Raw genomic sequence first — 21963 nt, 5'->3', positions numbered from 1 at the left:
ACTACCCATGCAATAAGAGAAAGGAATGACAAACCCAGCTCTTCATTTTAGAAGAACTAGCACGTTGTGAAGTTAGTTGCCTGTCATAAGCAGCTCGCACTTTAGCAAGCATGAAAGCTTTCCGTGCTAATACAGGTCCTTGCATTGCGATTTCCCCACGTTAACACCAGCCAGGATTTGTGGGGGTGCTGCAGGCCCCTCCCCCCCCCCAAAAAAAACCTCTACTTCCAGGGTCACTGTAGTACATACAGTAAGCAATGTCCCTTAATTAATTGTCACCGAGTCGTTATCCATCGAAACGTGGCGCCACTATGGAATTGGAATTCTAAAATGTGTCAAAGTTACATACTGAAAAAATTGTCACGAACATAATTGTGTTGAATGAGCACGATTTAAAGAATGCATCATTTTCAGCAACCCTGAAAAAGCATCGGTGAATGATGCATACGTGTTAGCTGTCATTTCTGCATTGTGCTTAGATAATGAGAAAGTGCAATCTTCCATACACAAATGATGAATACACACAGTACAAACTGAAATGGGTTAGAAAACAACGCCTCTGAATCAGTAACGAGAACGCGACGCTCTGTTCACGTGGCATCAGCTGATGTGTGGACTACGCATCTGCTCAGGAAGTGTACAAAACATTACAGATGTTTGTAAGCGATGATCGTCTTCAATTGTGATCTGTGGAGCTGTGTCGGTGTCATCTCCTTAATTACAGTGGCTCCGATTCGCAAAGCAATTTGCGAGTCACCAGAATCAATTTTTTCTGACTGTAAAACCACTTCTTATTATCTCCAAAAGGTAATGTTCCACTTGTAAAAATACTTACTCACACAAAGATTTTCGTACGAGTTAATACACCCTGGAAGGGGCATGTACTCACGTTGCAGAGCAATATTGCCCTGGAAGCTGATGCACAGTGGATACCCACAAGCTTTTTTTTTTTTACTATCCATTTCTCCCAGGAGACAGTCAAATTTGAATGCCCTTCAAATGTATGGGTAATATTTCTCCAAAGTGGGAATTAACAGTGGACACCATCAAAATTGGTGGCAGAGCATGGGATAGTCTTTCTACTCAGGGGAAAATATTTCCCCATGGAGAAAAGAAGTTCCCAGGCACACCGGGCCAGGTATTTCCCCATTCGGATGTGCACATCGATAATTAGGCATGTGAAAATGCCTCCCCCTGGTCACATCTTGGGGTTCACAGAAGTTTTCCAGGAGAAAGGCTGGAAATCATGTGAATGCCCAAAAAATGTTAATCTGTAACAATTTAAGGTTGTAATTCTGTGATGTAGATTTCTGATTTTCATTAGGAATTGGGCCTACTTTATATTGATAAATCTCGTTTTAAAAAACAAAATGTAAATCTCTAGTCTCACCCAAGTGTTAATTCAGTCTGATTGGTAGTAAGATTTTATCAAAATCAATGCAGTAGCAAAGGGAAAACCATAGAAGAAGCAAGTGGCAGAGCTCATGATCTGATTTTAATGTCTATTTGGACGATTCACTTGGCTTCGCATCTCATTTTGTTGAAGATCTAAAAGTGACTGGGCATGATCAATTAGTACAGGGCCCTACTCATGTAGCAGGCCATACCTTAGATCATATTTTTTCTAATTTATCCCTGCTTGAGGTTGAACCGCCCATCACATTCCTGTGGATGGATCACTTTGCTATTTTGGCCAAGTTAGTATACAGAAAATCGCTGGCACACCCAGGAGTTGCTGCTCGACCCATTGTTGTTTAATCTCCATCTTTTACTAGCACCCCAAGGTAAGAGGGCTATATCGATAACTGGGTGCGGCAAGCTAATTATTGGATGGAATCCACGCTAGATACTCCTCCCGAAAATAGTGGTTATCAAAAGTAGGTCTCAGGCTCCCGAACCATGGTTCTCTTCCCAGTTTCTCACACTTAAAAGGTCTTGTAAGTGCTCTGAATATATATGTTGGAGAGATTATAACTCCGATAATAAACTGAAGTACTGTCATTCACTGAAATCTTACCATAAAGCTTGCCGTGAAGCACGTGCAATCTATTTCAGTAATAAAATCAATTGTTCTAAGGATCTAGCCAAGGAGATTTTTCGGATAGTCAAAGACCTGTCAGATCCAGCTGGTATGTTTCCGGAGGTGCCACTATCCTCAGAAAGGTGTAATGAATTGGCTGACTTCTTCTTTTATAAAGTTGCCAACATCTACACCTCTTTGATACCCCAGTAGACAAGGCCTCCCTTCTATGGCCATTGAGTAAGTGGATGCTGTTGCAGAATCGGTTGTAAGTACTGCCTTTGAGTCATTTGCATTAATTGACGCTCATAGCTTTGAGTCACTGCTCGACTGTTTAATCAGGATCACCATCCTTGACTCTGCTGCCTTGTGGATTTTCAAATTGGGCCATGGCTCTCTTTCTTCTGTCTGGATAGACTTGCTCAACAGATCTTTGATACAAGCCTTGGTCCCCATTTCATGTAAACGCGTCATAGTTTTTACCTTTGTTTAAAAAGAAACACTATTGATGCGGACAAGCCAGAAAACGTCTGCTTCATCTCACTCCTCAGGCACTAACTAAAGTATTGGAAAAACATATCCATCATCAGGTGTCCTCTCACTTGGAAGCCAACTTTCTTGTTCATGGCTCGCGCTTTGGTTTTTGTCATGGCAATAGCATGGAGTTGCCTCTACTAGGGGTCACTGGACATCTAAGAGCAACACTTGACTCTCGACCCACAGCTGCACTGATCATTCTTGATCTCAGTGCAGCGTTCGATACCGTGTCCCATGCTGTTCTTCTCCAGTGGTTGACGACCGTAGCCTCAGGGGCCGCGCTGTTCTTTGGTTTTACTCCTTTTTGGATGATCAAAGTTTTCAAGTGATCTTGAGTACCTTTTCCTCTTCTGTACGTAAGCTGCCTTATGGGGTTTTTCAGGGTTCTTCCTCGATTCCCACGCTCGTCATTGTATATGTTCGCACCCTGTTGGACATTTTAGAAGCTTTTAGCATCTCCTTGTGCCGCTCATACCGAAATTATCTTTTCTTTATCGCTACTAAGGATAAGTGGCCCTGAGTTGAGACCCTGACTAGAGCCAGTGGCCCTCTGAATGAAAATCAATTGCCTAAAGTTGAATGGTAATAAATGCGAGGTCCTGGGGGTGGCTAATCAACCTCCGCTTTAAGGGCTGTAGGATTGGCCTGCAGCTCTAAGTCCCTTCCTTTCTTCCAAGCAGGTGTTGAAGGATCTAGGATTTTACATGGATTTCTGTTTTTACAGTGGGCTCTCAGATTAATATGAAGGCCTCTACATGTTTTGGGTTATTTAAAAGTCTGTGAACAATTATAGGGCTTCTGATGATTCCTGCTCAGAGAATTGTTGTGCAGGTCCTAATAACTTCAAATTTGAACAATGGCAACGTGTTGTATCTCGGGATCTCGAAGTCTCTTTTGAACAGACTGCAGATCGTGCAGAATGCGGCTGTTAGACTTCTCTGTCATGTCCCTCGTTACGTTTCAGTCTCTGCCCATTTGTGGGAGCTTCATGGGTTGTCTATTGAAAAACAGATCCAGTTTAAGGCATTGTGTATTATGTATATGGAAATGGCCCTGAGGAATCCTGAATATATTAATAAGTTGGTCACTCCTTACGTCCCTAAGCGCGCTCTACGCTCATGCAGCCTGGGCCCTATGGTCAGTCCTTGGGTGAAGTTGGTAAGGCAAGGAGGCTAGTCCATTACATACCTTGCCCCTAAGCTAAGGCACTCGCTTTCCCCTGGAGTTCGAACTGCCACTTCCCTTGAGGTTTTTCGTAAGACTAAAGACCTTTTTAAAAAAAATCTTTAATTGGTGCGTCTGTTCTCTCTGGCTTATCGCTGCAAAGCCCTCTGACAGAAATGCGCTCTACAAATGCACTAATTAAATTAATCAATGCCAGACCTAAAGCTACCTTTAGGTTGTTTCAGTAAATAGCTTTGGTCTTCTCGGGAAAACTATTCCATGAGAAAGGCCAGTTTCTCCCTTCGTTGAAGTAGCCCACAGGTATCAACACAGAAAATCAAAAAGAACCGTTTCTGACAACAGTGACTGAGTTTTCTGAAGCCGTGAACCTAGCAGAAGTCACCTACTGAAACGGTGTGATGTACCAACCTAGTTAAACAAAGAGTTGACAGTAAGCAGTGGCACCTGTCAAGCATGCTATGACATTTGATGCACTGGAGAGTCTGGTGCATGATGAGCATCTGACACTAGAGACCTCTTAGGAAGTGGGTTGTATACCAGGCACACCTGTAGTAACCAGTCCAGTATTCGATTAAAGTGATTGCACTGGTCTGTATGCATCCTGAGGTTTGTGTATCGCTTGCCTTGTCTTATTACAAGACCGCCCTCTAACATGATTACCCTCGAGTTGGTATGGAGATGGAGGTGATTATTTAAACAAGTATTGTTTATATCTGCACCCGAAGAACAAATCACAACTGTCCATGTTTGTAGTCACATAGCAAGCATATTAGCAAAGAACACTTTCATTAGTAGAAAGCAAGGCGTTGAATATAGAACTGTTTTATTATGTCACAAGTTAAAATATGCAAAATCCCCAAAAGTCGTTTTAGATATATCAACAGTAGAAGTGAATTCTGCAGCCCTTAGTGGACTAATGTTCTCTGTAAACCTCAGTGCTATGAATGATTGATTGCTTTTCTTCACCGCGGAGCTAAGCTCTGAACGTGGTGTATTCCATCGAGCCACATTTGTTTCTTAATAGTTTGTTGCGCTCGCCCCCATCCGGCAGAGGTAGCAACGTTTTACATATTTACGTGTTTACTAATGTTTGAAAATATTTTTGGGAACAGTGTCCGTTTCTCTTTCGATGGGCCCTGAAGCAGTGCTAATTGTCTAATGTAACTAGTTCCTCAGACGTCGTATTATTGAAGGGAAACCTTCCTCCTACCTCGGCTTTTCTGTCGTATTTAATTTTTACTCTATTAGGTGCGTTGTTCCTTTACAGCGACAGCTGTGACCTATATGTACCACCACACAAATGCAATATTAAATGTATTTTTTTTTTGGTGTGTTTTGTTTTAATGAACAGAACTGCTGTTTTATTGTTTTTCTTTTGTTATCAACAATTACAGACTGTAAGGACCTGGTGTTTGCCGAATATTCTTTCTGGTCTCGGGCCACATCTGCCTGACCTTGTGTTTATGGGGTCAGGCAAACAGTTGTTTGTTTGCGTTAAATGAATAAAGTTTGATAAACGGTCGCACTCCATTGAAATAAGTTTTACTCTGAAGTGTATTCTTGTTTATGCTTTATGGGTGCTGAAGAGTATCACCCCCTGATCATGGGGTGTCAGAACGTAAGAAAAAGTGATCCTTGTAAACTTTACAAGGATGTACTCGTGTATTTAGCACTCCGTTGATGCGACTGTTCGCCTTCAATAATCACAAGTTTAAATACTCAGTTCATTATGGTTTATTGACAACTTAATCCATCTTCCAATTATATTAATTCCAATGTTTCATTTTCATTGAGTCATGAAATTTCAAAATCCGTTTTGGACAACACAGTGGAGATATACAATACCCCGATGCATTTCGGGTCAAGCCCTTCCTCAGGGGGCTCTCCCTATAATAAATCAAAAAAGTATATTTTGCTATCTGTTCAAGGGCTGGAATGCCGTTCTAAATATTCATAAGTGCGCAATGTGAGTTAATGTATCCATCAAAAAAGTTATAGTTGGTGAACCCGTGGAGCAAACGATCACGTGTGTGTTGTAAATAAAGTTACGAAATTGTTAAAAACAGGGAAAAGAAAAACGTACATAGTGCTGTAAGTAAGTGGTTTATTCAATATATCCGCGAGTGATATGTTAATAAAATTGTAATGGTTTGGTAATCAATAGTTCAAGCACGCCGTGCAGCGTGGCGGCAAGAGCAGCGTACGACTACTAAAGTGCTCAATTGTGAATTTAATGATCAGTTAAAGCGTCCTGATAACGTGAAATTTTAAGCGCGGTCATGCAAGGTGCTAAAAGATACTAGAAAATAATGGAAGTGAGTGCGAGTAGATATCATATGCTCGTCGAAAGAATAATCGTTGTGTCAATAGTTGGGAAAATTAATACCTGTGCAACACGTTTGTGTTTATCCGTGAAACTAAAAATCCAATGCTCTGTAACAGAGCGCCGATGATGTAGTTCTAGTGGGCGTTTCGCCCGGATGTTAAAATACGGTATGCATAGAAATGGAAATAAGCTTCGAGTCAATAGCCATCTGTACTTGCGGTATGAAAAATATAACACGTGTCCTGTGAACTTATCAAGTGCTAACCCGGAATGGTATGGAAAGTTAATGCGAAACGATGTTACTGTTTTTTTACCCCCAAAAAACTCGGTTATTGCGCTATTAGTGTGCGTGTGACCCGGAACTGGATACAAAGTGTATGAAAAAAGAAATGGGACTTGCAACCGGTAGTGGATTGTGTGTGTATTACTGAAGTAAATAAACATTGTTGCAACTCGGTGTATTCTTGAGATCAGACTGCGATATACAGAAATAATTAAATAATAGTGCTTAAAGAAGTTATTGTATTGTATATTGTACTTTATTGGATTTACAAATTGAACGCACTTTGTCCTAATGGTTTAAATGATCGAGTTGAATTCAGCTGTTGTTTGTAGTATTATACATCTGATGCACAACGTGTTCATGTACTGACGTGAGCCCACCATATGTTCTTTTTTTAAACAATAGTGAATTATCATGAGGAGGTTATTTTAGGAAATATCTGTACTTTTTGAAATGCAAATAATCATATGTTTTTGTTTTTGAATCATACAATAACTTCTGGGGCCCTAGGAGCAGCAAATTGAATGAAGCGATCATTTACTGGGGGCGTTACGTCGATGATTGCATCATGATCTGGTCAGGTTCCATGATGAGATTAAATGATTTCTGTGAACACCTCAACTCGAATGACATGGGGATACATTTCACATACAATCTGAGTGTATCCAAAATAGAATTCCTGGATTTGACGCTTTTCATTGAAAATAATATGATACAGAGTGAATTATACCGTAAACCCACTGCATGCAATGCTGTATTGCATGCAAAGAGCTTTCACTCTAGACATCAGTTAAAATCAATTCCTTATGGTGAATTCACCCGGGCAAGAAGAAACTGCAGCAAGAACAGTGACTTCATTGCATGTAAAAACAACATGAAAGAAAGATTTCTAACTAGGGGATATGACACACCATCGACATGGCAGAACGAAAGATCTTGAATACAAAAAGAGAGGATACTCTTAAAGACAAACCTACTAGAGATGCCATCTCTGAACAAGTCAGACTAGTTACCAACTATAATGAGGTAGCAAGAGTCCTGAGAAACAGCATGAATAATCATTGGGGGATACTGAGTAATGACAAATCACTATTTAAATATGTTACCAACCAACCATTGATTACATACAGAGGTGGTAAGAATCTTATAGCATTGATCAGTCCCAGCTTTCCGAGACGTACCCAACAATCCAATTGGCTCACACACAGGTGTACGGGATTCCACAAATGTGGGGGATGTAAAATCTGCCCCCTAGCCATGGACAACACTAAGACTTTTGATAGTCACTTGGGTAAAAAATACAATATCAGAATAATGTTAAATTGTAACAGCCGCTATGTGGTTTACATGATTAAATGTGTATGTGGCTATTTTTATATAGGAAGTACGATTAGAACCCTAAAGTAGAGAATATATGAACATCTAAGGGCAATTGAGCATAATGACATCAGATATGCCACTGCCACACACATGCAGGAATGCACCGCATAAGGGCAGAAATAGAACATTCTCATTCTGTGCAATTGACCAAGTCAATTCTGACCCGAGGGGTGGCAATAAGGAACTAACCCTAAGACGCAGAGAGGCCATGTGGATCATGAAGCTTCAAGCCGTTGAACATGGGATGAACACAGACCATGAACTACACTACTTTCTAGGAGACTAGACTTCCCCGCTGTAAGATTAAGGTAGATGGAGACAGGACTATAGGAAAGTGAATACATTGGGACTGTTGAGTGATTCATCTGAATTTGTTATGATAAATATATATTACTCAGGATGCTATGATGTATGAATAGCGCTTGATTGTATTACTAATGAGGTATTATGATCTTTGAAATGCTCTTCCACATGGGCTAAGTGAATGTGGGTTATTTACAATTATGTATTGGAACCTTTCGTGTCAATCAAACACCAGGATCCTGATTGAGATTCTATGACCTATAATCTGACACATATCCTCTCTCTATATTCAATCCAGACTGTACGGTATATACACTGTAGATGATTCAATGTGGAGCCGGGCAATGAGGCATTCACCTGTACTTGTTGTACTTCTTATTCTGCATGTGAGATTTGGGACAATTACTGACCTGGCAGGTCGCAAGCTTAGATAGCTTGTAGGCTTTTCCCCTCCTTTCTTTACTTCCTTTTCTACTTATGTTTACTTTTGTCACGCATTGTCTTATTTGTCAGAAATTTTTGGGGTTTGTGTGGATCTGAAAGAAACACGTTAGTTAGATTCCTCACCTTAGAACATCCCCAGGCATCAGACTGGATCCGGAAGATTTTTCATCAGCAATACCCCTTGCGCGTCGCTAGGCGTCGTCTGCGGCTCCGCGTCCGTCGTCGGCGTCGTGCGCCGGAATGACGTCATCGGAGTACTTAGACGCCGCCCTGGCGCGCTGACGTCAGTTCTTCTTTTTTCCGCGCCAGTAAGCGTAGATCCGGGAGAGCTACCCCTTTTAGTCTTTTTTGACTCAGTTTTTTGATCCTTTTTCATCTTGTCTCGACTCCGGTGCCGGTAGGATGCCTGGTTTCAAAGCCTGTACTGACTGTAACCGCTTGATGTCGGTTACGGATCATCACCGCCGGTGCCTTTACTGTTTGGGCCTCGACCACGACGCGGAGTCGTGTTCGGACTGCAAGGCCCTGACCTCGAAGTCTAGACGGGAGCGGTCCCGTAAGCTCCTCGAGATTCGCCACTCGGCTCCGCGCCCCTCTCGATCCCGGTCCAGGAGGAGGTCCAAGGATCGGTCGCGGAGCCGCAGCCGACGTCATCATCGCTCGTCTGGCTCCAAGTCTTCGGGTAAGCCGAAGCACTCCAAGAAGTCCAAGAGGCGACACCGCTCTTCGGACTCCCCTCGCCGGTCGCGCAACTCGGCCGAGGGTCAGGGTGGTTCCACCCCCGCGGCACCAGCGGAGCCGCAGGCGCCGCGCAAGTCCCCATACCCGCCGGTCCCTGGGACTGACGCGACGCCGGCGGAAGTCAGTGCCTTCCTCTCGGCCATGAGGAGCCTGGCTCCACCTTCGACGCCCGCTGGCGCGCCTTCGGGCCCCGCGGACCCGACTGGGCAACCTTGCATGCCGGCGGCTCCGGCCCTGACGCCGCAGGTCCCCGAGGGACTCGCCCCCGAGTCCCCGTCGATGCCGGTCGACCTCGTCACGCCTCCTCCGCCGGCGTCGACATCGGCCCCACCTCCGGCTCCGCTCGGCGTCGTTCCCCAGTTCAGCCCCGCTCCGGATCCGGCGCCGTTGCGGCGTCGATGGACGCCGCGTACGGCGCCGTTAGAGACTCATTATGTCTACCGTCCGGCTCCGATCCTTCCTCCTGTTTACCAGGAATCGGATGACGGGGGCGAATGGGAGGGGTTCGAGGATCCTATGGCCGTTCAGGCACAGCTGTCACAGGACTGGGCAGATGAACTGGGGGAGGCCAGTGGTCTGGATACTTCACCAGACACTGGATTCATCTCTCCTCCGACTGTGGCTTCGGAGGAGGGTGCTGCTTTCTCTGTGGTGCTGCGCAAGGCGGCCGCAGCCCTTGGGCTCGAGCTGCCTGCCGTGGCTGTGAGGACTAACGTCCTCACCGAGGTGCTTCAGTCTGCAGCAAGCTCCACTGAGCCTCTGCTGCAATTCAATGAGGCCCTCATTGACGTTCTGCAGGGCACCTGGTCCAAGCCCTCCACAGTTTCTCCTGTGGACAGGAACGTTGCCAGGCGCCACCGCCCTGCTCCGGGCGACCCCAGTTTTCTGTCCCAACACCCCACCCCCGAGAGCCTGGTTATCCAGGCTTCTACCTCCCAATCCTCCTTCCTGACCGCCCCGCCGGACCGGGATTCCAAGAGACTGGAACAGTTCGGCAAAAAGCTGTTCTCCTCCCTAGTTTGGGTCTGCGGTCTTTAAACACCGCCTGTTATTTGGACCGTTATTCCCACTCTCTGTGGGATACGGTGGAGGAGGTGCTGCCCCTGTGCTCGGAGGAGGCCCGAACCCGACTTACCCAGGCTCTGGCCGATGGGAGGGATGCAGCACGACATGCAATCCGATGTGGGCTTGACACGACTGACTCGCTGGGTAGGGAGATTTCTACTACGGTGGCGCTTAGACGTCACGCCTAGCTGCGGTCCACGTCTTTTTCGGGGGATGTCCAGAGCACTCTCATGGACATGCCCTTTGATGGCACTCGCCTTTTTGGTGAGAAAGCGGACAGTGTGCTGAATCGCTTTAAGGACTCCCGGGCTACGGCCAAGTCCTTGGGCCTCTCGGCCCGCAATCGCAACCTTCCGCTTTTCGCCCCTTTCGTGGCCAAGGAAGGGGCGCCTCCTCATGTCCGCCTAGCCACCAGCCGCAGACCCAACCTGCGCGCGGACGTGGTTTCCGCCGAGGCGGTTCTGGAGGCCGACGCGGTCAGCCCACATCCACCCCGGCAGCATCCGCCTCCAAGCCTTCCTAGTCCGAGCTTTCCGGCCCATTCCTCACCAGTGGGCGGCAGAGTTCGCCATCACCTGCTCCACTGGCGTACCATCACTTCGGACAGGTGGGTGCTGCAACTCGTCCAAAGGGGCTACTCCCTCCCCTTCGAGACGACCCCTCAGGCCATGCCACCGCAGCACCACCGTATCTCGGAGGATCATTTGAATCTTCTGCGGGAGGAAGTTTCGGCCCTCTTGGCCAAAGAGGCCGTCGAGCGCGTTCCGAGTCCAGAAGTAGGTCGTGGTTGTTATTCCCACTACTTTCTGGTTCCCAAGAAGGGCAAGGGGGACCGACGCCCTATCTTGGACCTCGGGAACGTCAATGCCTTCCTCCGGAAGGAACGGTTCAAAATGTTAACTTTGGCTCAGGTTCTAGCTGCCCTAGACCCTGGAGACTGGATGGTAGCGTAGGACTTGCAGGACGCCTATTTCCACATCCCTGTCCTGCCGGCCCACTGGCGTTACCTGCGGTTCACGGTGGGCCAGGAGCACTTTCAGTTCACCGTGCTCCCCTTCGGCCTCACCAGTGCACCTCAGGTGTTCACGAAAGTGATGGCGGTGGTCGCAGCTCATCTGCGCCGATCAGGGGTTCCAGTCTTCCCCTATCTCGACGACTGGTTGTTGAAGTCGGGCTCGCCCCAGGCAGTCGTCTCCCACCTCCAGACTACGGCGGATCTCCTGCATTTGCTGGGATTCTCCATCAACGTGCCGAAGTCACACCTGAGTCCCTGTCAGAAGCTCCTCTTCATCGGAGCGGTTCTCGATTCGGCGCAGTTCCGGGTCTATCTGCCGGAACAGCGGGTCCGGGATATTCAGGCCCTGATTTCGGCCTCTATCCTGGGTTTCGGCCAGGCTAGTGTTGCGGCTTCTGGGGCTGATGGCCTCCTGCATCCTACTAGTGCATCACACCAGGCGGCGCATGCGGGCTCTGCAGTGGGACCTGAAGTTTCAGTGGGCCCAGCATCACGGAAACCTGTCCGACCATGTCTTGATCTCGGAGGGCACTGCACAGCAGTTGCAGTGGTGGCTCACGGACCGCGATTGGGTCATGGGCAAGAGCCTCTCCCTTCCCCAACCGGAGCATGTCGTAGTGACGGATGCATCCCTCCTGGGATGGGGTGGCCATATGGGAGAGGCGGAGATCAGAAGTCTCTGGTCTCCGGCGGAGTCTCGTCTCCACATCAACCTGTTGGAGTTGAGAGCGATCCGACTTGCACTGAAAGCCTTCCTGCCCTCTGTCAGGGGAAGTGTCGTGCAGGTGTTCACGGACAACACCACCGCCATGTGGTATTGCAACAAACAGGGCGGGGTGGGGTCGTGGACCCTTTGTCAGGAGGCTCTGCGCCTCTGGACATGGCTGGAACACCAGGGCGTCACCCTAGTGGTTCGACATCTGGCGGGCTCTCTGAACGCCAGAGCAGACTAACTCAGCCGCCGGTGCATGATGGATCACGAATGGCGTCTGAACTCCGAAGTGGCGCAAGGCCTCTTTCAGCAGTGGGGAGAGCCTTGGTTAGATCTATTCGCCACCGAAGAGAACGCGCAATGTCAGCAGTTCTGCGTGTTGGAATTTCCAAGGCGGCACTCGCTCGGCGACGCTTTTCGTCACGAGTGGAGTTGCGGTCTGTTGTACGCCTTTCCGCCTATACCACTTCTGCCCAGAGTGCTGAAGAAGATCAGGCGCGACCGGGCCCAAGTCATCTTGGTGGCTCCGGACTGGGCACGAAGGTACTGGTATCCCGAGCTACTCAGTATGTTGACCGATCCTCCGATGCGTCTGCCCCTTCGGGAGGATCTTCTGTCGCAGCAGCAGGGGACGGTCCTCCACCCGAACCTGTCCAGCCTCCACCTCCATGCGTGGAGATTGAGCGGCGGCAGTTGATGCCATTTGACTTGCCTCCTGAAGTCTGTGATATCATTCTGGCAGCCAGGTGTCCCTCCACAAAGACGTATACGCCTGCCGGTGGCACAAATTTGTGGCATGGTGCACAGCAAAGGCTGTGGATCCCCTTTACTCCCCTCTTTCTGAGGTTCTCCTCTTTCTTCTTTCCTTGGCCCAGCAGGGCTCTGCCTTGGGCACCTTGAAGGGTTATCTTGCTGCCATCTCTGCCTTCTTAAGGCTTCCTGATCAGCCTTCTCTTTTCAAGTCCCCGGTAGTTACACGCTTTCTAAAAGGCATTACTCACACGTTCCATCCTGTCCCTTTTGTAATGCCTCAGTGGGACTTGAATCTTGTTCTCACATTTCTAATGTGCGCTCCCTTTGAGCCTCTTCATAATTGTCCTCTTCGTCTGCTGACGCTTAAGACTGCTTTTCTGGTAGCCATCACCTCGGCTAAACGGGTGAGTGAGCTCCAGGCTTTATCATCAAAGCCTCCTTTTCTATCTGTTCATCCGGACAAGGTTGTCCTTCGGCCTCGTCCCTCCTTTCTTCCGAAAGTGGTGACCCCCTTTCATCTTGGGCAATCTGTCACCTTGCCCACCTTCTTTCCGCCTCCGCATCCTTCCAAAGAGGAATAGAGGCTCCACCGTCTGGACCCAAAACGTGCGCTCTCCTTTTATCTGGACCGCACAAAGCAGTTCCGGGTGGACGACCAACTTTTCATTGGATACGTGGGTGCTAAGAAGGGGAAAGCTGTGCACAAACGGACCATCTCTCGGTGGGTCGTTTTGTGCATCAAAATGTGTTATTCCTTGGCAAAAACGGACCCTCCTGTTGGGCTGCGCGCCCTTTCTACTCGGGCCACAGCGGCTACTACTGCTTTGGGACGGGGTGTCCCTTTGCAGGACATCTGCCAGGCGGCTACGTGGGCTTTGCTCCACACGTTTGCCAGGCATTATTGCCTTGACAGCCAAGTCCGGAGGGATGGCTTCTTTGGCCGTTCTGTCCTCCAGGACTTTCTGGTGTGATCTTGGTTCGCAGACCCACCACCGGGGTTGGTATTGCTTGGGTATCTATTCTAAGGTGAGGAATCTAACTAACGTGTTTCTTTCAGATGAACAAGTTACTTACCTTCGGTAATGATGTATCTGTAAGAAACATTAGTTAGTTAGATTCCTCACCGAACGACCCATCCTCCCCGTTCTGCGAACTGACATCTAGGGTTAAGGTTATCCTTTTCAGGCCCCTAGATTTTATGTTTGGCACCGGTGTCGGTCTCTTGCATGGCTCTGTGTTCCTGGCGCCGAAAGCTATGTACGAGAACTGACGTCATGGCGCGAGGGCGGCGTCTAAGTACTCCGACGACGTCATCCCGGTGCACGACGCCGACAACGGACGCGGAGCCGCAGACGACGCCTAGCGACGTGCAAGGGGTATTGCTGACGAAAAATCTTCCGGATCCAGTCTGACGCCTGGGGATATTCTAAGGTGAGGAATCTAACTAATGTTTCTTACAGATACATAGTTACCGAAGGTAAGTAACTTGTTCTTTAGGGATGATATTTTATCTCGTAGTATATGCACACTGGAATAACTTGACATCACGATATGGTGGCGTAGATAACTGTTTTTAACTGAATTAGGTGACATCAAAGACTGACAAGATATTTTATTAGATGACATGTTTAAGTGTGGGCCAAGGGCAGTTTTGAATGTTCAAATATGGCGTTTGAGTTGACTATAATCCACTCAAGATGGCGCCCGTGGTTGGGATACGCGTCCACCACGTTTCCGCGCCAGGCTCTGGAAATTACCCACATTACTGATAGTACGGCCTGTCATCAGCGGCGTACTAGCACAATACGGAGGTATCGGGAGTCGGATTTGGGCTCCTCCTCTGTAACGTACAGTTATGGATCGTTGGCCGTAGTGCAGTTGTGAATATTCAAATATGGCGTTTGCGTTAACTATAATACACTCAAGACGGCGCCCGTGGGTGGGATACGCGTCCACCACGTTTTCCGCGCCAGGCTCTGGAAATTACCCTCATTACTTATAGTATGTCCGGTCATCGGCGGCGTACTAGCACAATACTGAGGTATCGGGAGTCGGATTTGGGCTCCTCTGCTGTAACGTACAGGTATGGATCTGCTATTTGGGTCGTGACACAACTATTGTTTTGTAAATTAATGCTGACCTCTTTAATAGATGTATATTCTTGACTTTTCAGCTTTCTGGGGGTCGTTCGAATTGTGAAGCCCTCATTGTGTTACGAGTTTAATTCTTCTCGTGATAATCCTGGTAAGCGGATAGATGCTCTTATACTTGCATTCCACTATTGTGCTTTTGGTGTCGGGCATCAGATGTGGCTTACCGGTAACATAGCATATTTGCTTGTGATTCACCATGTGTTTGGGTACAATTTGTGCATGCTTACGATATTTAGATGTGCCAATAATTTTGGTGTCAGTTAGGACATGGTTAGACACGCTAATGGGGGTTCAATTTTCTCCAATGGCAGTTAAATCTCTATCTGGATGCTTTTCTATTAGACACTATGGTTGTCAATCTAATTCTTCGTCTCTCTCCATTCAAGCCCCAATTTTCTTCTTAACTGTTATACTTTATTGGACAGTATTAATCCTGGACAGGATCATTCAGTATCATCTTCATTTTAAATAGGACCTTATTATGTTTACAGATATTAATTTGGATGGTACATGAAATCCTATACTTTGTCTAGCCGTACTCAGGCTGGACTGGAACTACAACCAGTCAGAAGGAATGTTTACACCCTATGAATGCGACCCCTTCTTAATATTGGTTCTTTGTAGATGCGTCGCACTCATTTACAATTGTCTTATACTTTTCTACTAATTCTAGGCACATAGATGTTTACACCGTTTTGGAAGGTAGTCCTGGTTCTTTGTCCAGCTTTATCTTCTTTGGACAACCTTTCAGGTTGTGTCACCTGTGTATTAGTGTTTAGCTGCACTCATGGTTTTCATTTCCTTTTGGATTTTATCTCTTCTTGTCATTCACTAGGGTGTTTGCCTCATTGGTTGACTTTACTTATCGAGCATTAGCACTGTATATATCAAGATGAGCACTCTCTGTACTATGATCACTGTTCCATTGGAGTTTATTATTGATACTGTTTTATGACTCACAATATGGATTTAGTATAGGAGTTGGGATTACTACATTTGCTCATGTGATATGTTATTTCTAGTAGCAGCTTATTGAGTGTGCTGATATTATGTTTTGATATGTTTTCCAGCCCTGAGGAAGTCGCGGGTATCTTGGCCCGAACGACGAAACACGTGTCGGCTGGAGCGTGACAAGCAATGCATTAAATCATTTATGCTGTTTATTGACTCATGCCAATACTCAAGTCTGATTTATCTTGATGATTATTAATGTGTGCCAGGATATAATTTCTAACTATGAGTTACACATGAGGCCCTCCTATAAATCACAGTCCTTTCTCACCTATCACACCTCCCCTTGTGACCTATTTGGGCTGCCACAACCGGATCCTCTAACTGCATTTTATGGGTAGTGTGATGGGCTGAAAGCTGTTTCTTCACATTCACCTTATCTTAGCATTCCTCCTCTTCCTCTTTGGCCAAATAACATCACGCTCTATGGCTCCCTGGTTAGCCTGTCGGTAACCTCAGTATGCCTAACTGATAACACAACTTTGTCTTCTTGAGTGTGAAGCAAATCGAATTTGGATGTCTCCTTTGCCAGTTCCTTTTTCACTGGCTTTCCTATCTGTTCTGGTGGCTCACGAATTTCAATGGTTACGTCTGAGGAGCATATCCTCTGCATTCTGTTAGTCCTTTGAATTTCACCTGCAAAGCAAAAGAGCATTGGTAAATGCATTAGGTTTCACCTATGTCACTTGTAAATGATTTAGAGGCATGCATGGAAAAAGCCTTGGCAAATGCAATACAAACCGTAGTTTAAAGCATGTACAATTTAACTACCAAGACTAACTGAAAATGCTTCAGAATCATCAGCGTGTCTGGGTTCCAGTTTGACGAATGTGGAATAAAATAATTTAGACTGACCTTAACAGCCTTCCCAAAATCCCAACATATTCATGGATCGTATGCTCTCAATAATACAGCCCCTCTTATTCTGGCACAGTTACCCTGAGCTGGTTCCAATAAATACCATGGAACAGTTATGACACACTGAAAGACTGAATTATAGAACATTTACCACATTGCTCTGAAACTGGTGAAAGATAGAAAACATACAAAATGTCAACTACAAACGCGCTCATATTAGTGGTGCGAGGACAGACTTCTCTAAACAAATGCCAACAATCTACAGACTCCAACACAAAGGTGCTCTTTTAAGACTTGAAATGTGTTGCATTACACCGCATAATTTGTCTTTTCTTACCTCGTTATTAAATCAAACCTGCTGCTTAATTTGGGACCCTCCTGCTGCTTGATTCTAATGATCTTCAGCTAGGAAGGATGAGATTTAAGATGTCCAATGTATATTACATAATTTATTTGCATCTGCCTACTTTTACATAGCAAAATTGTTATTTAGCTTTGGTACATGAATAACAAATTGTGCACGCACTCTGCGACATATCTTATCTACCATCTTATTTTTAATACAAGTTAACCATAACACATTTTGTTTTAAAATTATTGCATGTATGGCCTCTTAATTGTAAAGCACTGTTATTCCCATTGATGTGGTTAGCGCTATATAAGACTTCAAAAATAAAATAGGTGAGATACATTTCAGGCACAGCTCTGCCTTTTCCCCCAGTTGCTCACCCTATTAGAGCAGGCACACTAGCAGTCAAGCTGATCAACACCGATTATCCTTACATCTGTAATCGAGTTCTTCAATTATCAGTCCAAGTCAATGGGGAAAATACATTCTCCCTACTATTTTTTTTTTTAATCTCCCACTTGCATGCTGTAAAATGTTGGCATGTATGAGATGCAGTGTCCTCAATAAATTACAGTGGGGTAGTCAGCCTAAACGCACAACACTCAAAGAAGGTGAAATCAAGCATTTGTGCCAGACGATCCGATTACCGTCAATAGATGAACCGTTTTTTAAAGAATTTTTAGAGGTTGCGGGAGATTTGGAGAAGGGATGTCCCCCACTCCAGTCTGTGGAAAGCATTTCGATTTTTGGGAAGTTATAGTGATTCCAAGGAGGGTGAGAGTTTCTAGACGAGTGCAATCTGAGGGATAGACCTAAAGGCTCTTACATGAACACAATTGAATGTTTGCAAGCTAGTGGGAGTGACTGCATTCAGTTGCGCATTCCTGAATAGTAGAGCACACTAATGCGGAAAACAAAGGCTCGAAATGAATAACTGTGCCAGCTGTTTTGTAGGCGTAATATTTGCAGATTGCATCAAATTGGGTTGGGGTGATACCTTAGTGTCTCACCTGGGGGGATGGGGGGGGTAAATAGGGTTTGTGGCAGTGAGGACGACACATCTAGTTAAGGTTGGGGGGGGGGGGCATAAGGCACCTGAGGGGTAGAATAATATGGCAGTGGAATTTACAGCTCACCTGTGGAGAAGTGTGCAGTGGATAGGTCAGCTGGTGGGAACTGTGGCAGGAGAAGGAATCACCCAACACGGAGTTGAGGTCATCTGAGGAAGATAACTAGTCTGCCCTAATCATCAAACAGCCTAAAAAGAGAGCTAGAGGGACACGTACAGCAGCCATCTTAGCCGTCTCTGTTTTTGTTGTTACTGTGTTGATTCTATAAACTTTCGTGTATTCATAGCACTAGCGCTGGAAGAGGACTCCACTATCTGTAAATAAGGCAACTGTGTTTGAGTGTGCATTTTGTGGCTCGTGGAAAAACGTTACACACCCGAAAAGTTGAAAAGCTATAGAAATTGCTATTGTTAATTCAGACAGTAGTGCATCAATACACCTTCATGTTTAAAACATTTACTGAGCTATTTAGTTGCACGCAATAACTCTTGATGACACAAATTAAAAGCCCTGCAATTGGGGGAGGAGCCAAGATGGCGACCGGGACGGCAGCGTAGACTCCCGGCTCCGTGAACCTCCGCATCCCGCACGGATATCCTGCCTGAGATCCTCAACCTGTGCTACGTGGTCGTGTTTCTGAAGGAGGGGGGCTCCCGACTGTCTGACTCCGAAGTTGCTAGCTGCGGTATCGCCGGAGAAAATCGCATCTGAACTTTGCGGCCGACGCGGCCCTGGAGCCGGGACATCGAGTGGACGCCGTGGCCGGGTGGCAGTGCGACAACAGCGGCCAGTGGTGACTGGGTGGAGTCGGTCACCGGAGCGGTGCCGGACTCGGCCTACATTTCGACATGGTCACTTCTACTGTCCAGCGTAGCGGACCGAGTGCATGACCGGGGGTGCAAATTTTGGATCCTCCGGTGGCTGCCCCTGCCTTGCTGGTGAGCTGCCCGGCCGCCGTCCGTATCCTGCCCCGATCGCGGCGGGCCGCCCCCGGATTTCTGCGGGGGCTGGTCCGTGGTGGGGACGACGGTTGCCCGTGACCAAGGATAGTTTTTTTCTTGCCCCCGGAACCCGGCCACCCGCGACGTGGACACCGCGACGTTTGTCTCGGCCCCGGTGAGGGTCGGGCATACTTGGCGGCCATCTTTGGGCGATGAAGCCTACCATCCTGTCCGCTGGGTCGCGGCGGGCCTGTGAGCGTACGACTTCTGGGAGTATGGCGGCAATAGCGCAGAGAGCTGAGCTGGGGTACGGCGACCTCCTCGAGGCTCTTGGTACTCTTCACTCCTCCTTTGTTCATGGTTTCGTGATCCTAGGGAATAGGCTCGATGGTGTTGCGTCGGAGTTGGGGCAGTGGCGGCCCGCCTGTTCACACGAACGCAGAGACTACCCACACTGCGCGCAGGAGGATGCTGTGGCGGCCGCCCCTGAGGTTAGTGCACGACTAGACGCCCCGGCCAGTATGCTACAGTGTGTTCGACCTTCTGAGGGCCTGATCTCTCCCGGAGGCGATGGACCTGTGTGTGCTGTGGTGGCCTCGTCCCGTACATGCCCTCCTACGACTCAGGGACAACTCCAGCAACTAATGTCTGCTTTGGCTGCTTCTGCCTCCCTGAACCCTGCATGCAGTACAGATCCTAGGGCAGCCCTGGGAAGCCAGTTTCTTCACGCGGCGGACTGTGTTCCTCAGAGACTTCCACCCCACCTGTGTGTGTCGCTTCTCTGTCGTTGTTGGACATTTCTCTGCCTGGGAACATTGGGTGTGATGCTGGGTCGAGGGGTTGGCGTGGGCAGAATTCCGAAGAGTGGTCAGGGATGAGGCTGCCCCTCTGGGGTGGTCGCCTAGTGGACGGGCGGGCTTAGGGGTGGCGTGCTCTCCTGACGTGGCTACTGGCACAATAGGTGCATAATGCTCCCCATCGTGGTTTGAGAAGATTGTCTTGGTGCTGTTCCTTGTTCACTTTAGGGGAACCTTACCGTGCGGGAGGGAGAACGCCGGGGGTCTGTTATGAAGGCCCTCCTCCAAGTTTATAAATACTTTCTCTACCCCCCCGCCCGGTGGGGGTCTTTTCCTACCTCTTTTTCCCTACTCTTCTATATTTCGGGTCTGGTTCCAGGGCGACAGGCACACTGCTGGGGGGGGGGGCCGTACTCATTTGCAGAGGTGCAGGGTGGGGGGTTGGGGGAGGGGATTCTGTATTCTTTCATCTCCTTTTCCATGGCCTCCTTTTTCTTCTCTGACTCTTTTTGTTTTTTCTTTTTCCGGGATCAGCGTGATACACTCCCTGTTGTTATGCCTCGTTGCCGTTCCATGCGTTCACAACTTCCGAGGTGTTCTTGGGGAGTTTTGGCGGGGGCTTGCGGGCGCAACTGTATATTATGTTCTTGCCCATCCTGATGTTCTTGTGTTTGCGCCATCGACCTAACAGATTGCTGTAAATCGCTAACATTCATTACTCTGCAGATCCGTGATTGTTGTTTTAAAATTGCTTGTCACCTGATCCTACTGCCTTGTCTCATTATAAAATGAAAACCTTTTCTCCTGGTGCCCTACTTACGCTGTTCACAGTGATAGTCGTACGATTTTGCTCCCCGAAGTGCTGCCTGTGTTTGTACTTGTCGTTATTGCCCTGATTGCTTAGCGGCCGGCCCTGGGGGGTTGTAGGCCCATACTTGTTCTTATTGAACTGTTCAATAAAGGTTTTCAAAAAAAAAAAAAAAAAAAAAAAAAATTAAAAAAAAATAAAAGCCCTGCAATTCCTCTTGATTTCTCAGCAGAAATCACACATTGATCACCAGTTATGAATGCTGGCAGTGGCTGGAACCCCCAGTAAACACAATTTGACTTGAGTTGGCGGTCTCGATCTGGAGACTGGTGGAAAACAGCTGGTTTGTGCGGGAGAAAGAAGAGTGTTTTGAGCGTCGGTTGTGAACAGTGATTCCTCCATGTTAATCATTCTCCCATTGGCTGAAGCTCAAGCAGGCACCAGCCTGAGAGACACACTGTGATTAGCTGAAATGGTGGCAGCTGTGAATGCTAGGAACTAAAAACGTTCTACCTTACCCAATAAGAATTTTCAATATGTAGCCCAAAGAGAGAAGCATTGAATGTGTTTGCGAGTCTGCGCTCATTTTTAGCACTAACCAATGGAAGAAAGCAGGCTCATCTGAGTAAATCAGGGCCTGCGCTGACCCTCAGGGGCGACTCAGGGCAAACAACTCGACGCGGTCATTGGGCTGTTCTGTGATGTTATTGCAGGTTGTTTCCTTCAGATGTGCCCTGGGGCGGCACATGCTCTGATTGATACACATTATTCTGGCTCCTTTTGGCAGCAACTCTAGCAACAGCAAGGCATTGGTTAACAAGTACGAAAGTGGATGCCTGATTGTGCCCCGGGGGCATCAGGTAGTGTGCGCTTCCTCTCGAGTGTGAGAAGGAATAAATGGCACATAGAGTAACTCCATCAAGATCATAACAGCGTGCTGAGCCCACAGCAGGGCAGCGCTGTAAATTTTAAGCAAGGTTGTAGCTCATGTTAGGTTTTATTTTGTTAACACGATCGTTGCTTGAGACACTTAAAAGAAGTTCCACCAAAGCCATGGACACAGTAATTTGCAGATGAGAAACTGATAAGAGAAACACACAGAAGAACAGGAAATAGAATGTCTACAACCAACAGAAACGAGGAAAAGTAAAGTGACTAGCACAAGAACCAATAAGAAGTGAAGGCGGGCTGTAAGTCCCTTTTAAGATCTAT

This window comes from Triturus cristatus, chromosome 7, assembly GCF_964204655.1.
Source record: "Triturus cristatus chromosome 7, aTriCri1.1, whole genome shotgun sequence".
Taxonomy (NCBI): Eukaryota; Metazoa; Chordata; class Amphibia; order Caudata; family Salamandridae; genus Triturus; species Triturus cristatus.
Note: the sequence above shows the minus strand (reverse complement) of the source record.